This window comes from Archocentrus centrarchus, chromosome 14 (assembly GCF_007364275.1).
Source record: "Archocentrus centrarchus isolate MPI-CPG fArcCen1 chromosome 14, fArcCen1, whole genome shotgun sequence".
In the NCBI taxonomy this organism is placed as follows: domain Eukaryota; kingdom Metazoa; phylum Chordata; class Actinopteri; order Cichliformes; family Cichlidae; genus Archocentrus; species Archocentrus centrarchus.
Window position 1 is genome coordinate 3,035,368 of NC_044359.1, and position 4,830 is coordinate 3,040,197.

Sequence of the window (4,830 nt, forward strand, 5' to 3'; positions counted from 1 at the left end):
CCTCTGGTTATCATCCTCAGACCAATGGGCAGACGGAACGGGCCAACCAGGAGTTGGAGGCAGCATTACGATGTGTGGCGTCCACCAATCAGGCCACCTGGAGTTCCCACTTGGCGTGGGTTGAGTATGCACATAACTCTCTCTCCTCCTCCGCCACAGGGGTGTCCCCCTTCGAGGCCTCCTTGGGTTTCCAACCGCCACTCCTCCCTGCCATCGAGGAGGATCTCACCATTCCCTCCGTCCAGCACCACCTTCGCCGCTGTCGCCGGCTATGGAGGTCCACCCGCGCAGCTCTGCTTCGGACGAAGGAGCAGAACAAACGCATCGCTGATCGCCATCGGACCCCTGCGCCGGACTACCAACCAGGCCAAAAGGTATGGCTCTCCACGAAAAATGTTCCAGTCCGTGCCGAGTCTAGGAAACTGGCCCCCACCTTCCTGGGGCCCTTCGAGATCGACTCCATCGTTAACCCTGTGTCTGTCCGCCTCAAACTCCCTCGTACCATGCGCATCCATAACGTCTTCCATGTCTCCCAACTTAAGCCTGTTGCCACCAGTCCTTTGTGCCCTCCAGCTGCCTCACCTCCTCCTGCCCGTTTTCTCGATGGCCGGCGGATCTACACCGTCCGTCGCATTATGGACGCCCGCCGTCGGGGGCAGGGTTATCAGTTCTTGGTGGACTGGGAGGGCTACGGTCCCGAAGAGCGATCCTGGGTGTCCCGAGCTAACATTCTGGATGCGGCCATGGTGCGGGAGTTCCGGCGGCGCCATCCCGAGAAGTTTCGGTCGCCAGGAGGCTCCCGTTGAGGAGGGGGTACTGTCATAACCTAGGGAGAGGGTCTGTGTGTGTGTGTGTGTGTGTGTGTGTGTGTGTGTGTGTCTGTATACATGTGTGTTTGTCCTGTGGGCCACAGCGGAGGTTCCGGTGTCTCCGCCTCCCTAGGGCGGAGATCACCACACCTGCTACGGATCAAGTCATCAGGCAGGGTCTCTTTAAGCTGCCAGCAGACCATCACTCTTCGCTGGATCATTGACTACTTCTCAGTTAGTGCCGGCTCTCTCGTGTGACTCTCGCTCTCGTGTATTTATATTACTTACCTGCTCTTCGTGTTCGCTCCTTTTCAGATCCCCGTGTCAGTTCCTGCTCGTCCTTTCGGAACCCCGGCTTTTCGTCATCCCGCCGTTCCACGCCGTACCACAGCTGGCTCCTTTCCCTGACTCACTCACCTTCCTGACCTCCCCTCACCACCTGGGAATTCCTTCAGCCTCTCGACCTGCTTCAGCCGCCTCCACCCTCGCCTCCCTGGACCCCCTTGTCTTTGCACATTTCTCGATCACTGTAAATAAACTTGCACCTTGCTTTCATCAGCCACCGCTTGTGTGTCCTCTTCCTCCCCGGGTCCTGACAGGCAGAGCCACACCCTTGTCCTGCTTTTGCCACACGTTTTTGGTTTGAGAACAGCTAGCTTGCGGGGCCTGAGTTGAAACCGGGTGGAAACACTCAAGAACGGTTTAAATACTGGCACCAGCATCCCATCGGTGAAAAACGGGCACACACCATTACAAGGTTTGATTTCACATGGAGTGTGGCTGAAGAGCTGTGGTGTGGAGCGCCGGAGCATGTTAGCTTGACGTGGCTGGGTCCGCCTGACGTCTATCCCCGGTGTTTTTAAGCTATATGGTAAATGACAAATGGATTGGTTCTTATGTGGCACTTTTATACTCCTGTTGAGCACTCAAATATTTAAACAAGCATTATGTAGGTCAACCAACCTATTTCGTTAGACAGGCACTGGAACCAGCGAAGCTAGTGGGTTAATTTTAGCGGCGATGTATCACATGACCGAGACAAGCGTCTTGACACACGTCAAAAGGGAGTCATAGACAGATGTAACAGAAAGAATCTGTCCATTTTTCAAAATACATTGTTCAGACTCAGATAATAAGTAAACTGAAATAATCTAAGTTATTTGTTCTTTAACTGTGGCCTAGTACCAAATAACCCACGGACCAGTACCGGTCTGGGGCCCGGGGGTTGGAGACCTCTGCTCTAGAAGACTTGTACTTGTGAGAAAGAATGTCATATAAAGCTGCAGAAATGTCAGTTTTGTCTGAAGATAATATATATTGTTCATTAGTTGTTTATTAATTAAAAATGTTCTTTTTTGCTGAATCACAAGAGTCAAATATACTGACAGACAAAAGCCTGAACCAAACCTCAACATGTTATACATTATTTTTTGCCACAGAGTTTCAGTCGACAGCATAGATGATTTGTGAGGACAGGTCTGATAGTCTGATCTCTTAGTCCATAGATGAGAGAAGTCAGACATCTGGGTAAGAGAAAAAAAATCACATAAAAAACATTCTGAATGCGAAGAAGTACTATCCTTGTAACAATCATTGAAAGAGATATCAACAGTGGGTAGTAAATAGTTGAGGAGAGGCTGAGGCACAGCTGTATCAGATTCAACACCAGTGTGTTACGAGCTTTATGGGCTAAAGCTTTGTCAGTGGAGGCCGACCTGGCTGCTAATAGCACACCAATATAAGAGAACATGACTGCCACTCCAGCAGACACAACCACAAAACTAGTGAAAGCTTTGTCAAAATGATCAGACTTTGACCCAAGCAGTATAGCTATATCAGAACAAAGGCCTTTCACCTCTAAACTATCCAACTTTTCAAATAGTACTAAAAACAACAAAGTTCGAATAATAATTCTTAGAAAACTGATTGTCCAAATCACAGTGACAGCTGCTCCTGTGTTTCTGATGGTGATGATGGCAGCATGCCTCAGTGGGTAACACACAGCAACATATCTCTCCAGAGGCATCACCACCAGTGTGAGAGGAGAGACCACAGCTGTGAGATGAGTGACAACGACGAGAAAAGCACATACAGGATATGACACTCTTATTTGAAGAACTGAAAGAAGAAAATGAACCTGACTCTGTCCCAGTGTACAGTGTCTGCCAAAAGGAGGTTATAAAGAAGAACATAACGGCAGGTCTCACGAAACACCGGTTTACTCCTCAGAGTGAACAACATGATCCCATTAATGACGAGAAACACACAGGATGGAAGTGTAGTTAGAACTGAAATCATCACTCTTTCTGCTACCCTCTGATCTTGGACAGTGATGTTAGTGAGAGATGGAGATATACTTGACATTGCAGAGAAAATTAAAGGCAAATATTAAGCTATTGAAGAGACTGAAATACAAAAGCACAATGCCAGTTGTGTACAAGAAAAATGAAAAAGCAAGCAAATACAGTTAACCTGTGCAGAGTTAGCAGGTTAGAGTTAGTCCTTGTTACCATGTGGGCAGAGCTGTTCTGCAGTGTTATCATGAACTTACAAACAATTTATGATGTTTGTTCTAGCAACGTCTTGATGACACACATTACGTCAGGATGTTAACCAGATCACTAACCAGTGATGTAATCTTTTTTCTCATGTGTAGTGTGAGTTAATAATATATGTTTTGCACTGCTGGCCATTGTTGTGACTCTGGTTTTAAACTACCTGACAACCATTTTTACAAACCCGACAAAAACGTTCGACACTATTAGAACATAGTGAACATAGTGAACATGTCAAATACTTAAAATGAGAAAATGTAAAATTTTAGAAAAGTATTAGCTCGTTTTGAATTTTGGTTGTTGAGTTCCTTAATTTCCCAGTTTCTGCTTTTTAGTGCAACTCGAACGGGCTTGGAATTGGACGCCTGCCAACTCACTCGTTTATACTTTATTTGTTCCAAACATGCATTTCAACATTTAAATGAAGTTAATGGGGTAAGTATAGAAAGGAGACACAAATTCACATTAAAGTACGTGCTGATAAACCAAAAAGCAATGTCGTCATAAGTACTGAACACATTTTCATACTTTTAAAAAATATTTATACAGTTTTTTTACTCAGGAATGTTCATGATTTCATCCTTACAGTTTTTTAAAGATTTCAGAACTAAATCAAATCTGTTTATTACAGAGTTTTCAACTGGTTTTCACATTAAAGCAAGAATGTATGTCAGTAATTCAATTGGCCCAAACAGCTTTCAACACTTTAAATTCAATTTGAGCAATTATTCATTCAAGGGAAATTGTATAAACTAAACTAAACATCCCATACTTTAAACCATATTTAGTTCAGCACTGAAAGTCAAACAAATGGAATGGCCATGGAAAAAGACTTTCGGATGGCCTCAAAGCAATTCTGGCAAACCATAAGGTGACTCAGGAGGGGATAGTGGTGCTCTACTCACCTGGTATATAGTGTGCTTCTGACTTCAACTTAGGGTATAGTTGGGCAATGGAAGGAATACTTCGAGGACCTCCTTAATCCCACTGACACGCCTTCTGTGGTGGAAACAGAGTCTGGGGACGAGGGGGATGACTCACCCAACACTGGGGGTGAAGTCACTGAGATGGTGACTCCTTACTGGCAGGGGTGGACGAGATTCGCCAATGTACCACCAGTTATAACAGTCTCTATTTGGGATAAAGCAAAATGGCTTGTCACATGTGGAGCACTGAACTACAGTTTTCGAACTGCGTACATGGGATCTTACTCTTTCAGCAACAGAGATCCCCGCGAAACCCTGAGTCAATACTTACAATACACCTTCCATGCCCCCAAACACCTGGACTCTTGCAAATTTCAATATGTAAAGCATGCCACTAGACAATATAGTGCGCATACAGACACACAATATAAATGGCGCCACAGCAGCGTACGGTGATATTTTCTAGGTAATGGTGCATGTCTAACTCACCACAAAAAACACATTTACATCTAAACGGCATATAATACAAGGACAAGCTGA

The 4,830-nt window shown here is 45.5% G+C and overlaps 1 pseudogene; it reads right to left on the minus strand.

The window, feature by feature from the left end:
* Positions 1-2,232: 2,232 nt before the first annotated feature.
* LOC115791898 (odorant receptor 131-2-like) lies at positions 2,233-3,173 on the minus strand (annotated as a pseudogene).
* Between the last annotated feature and the right edge of the window lie 1,657 nt (positions 3,174-4,830).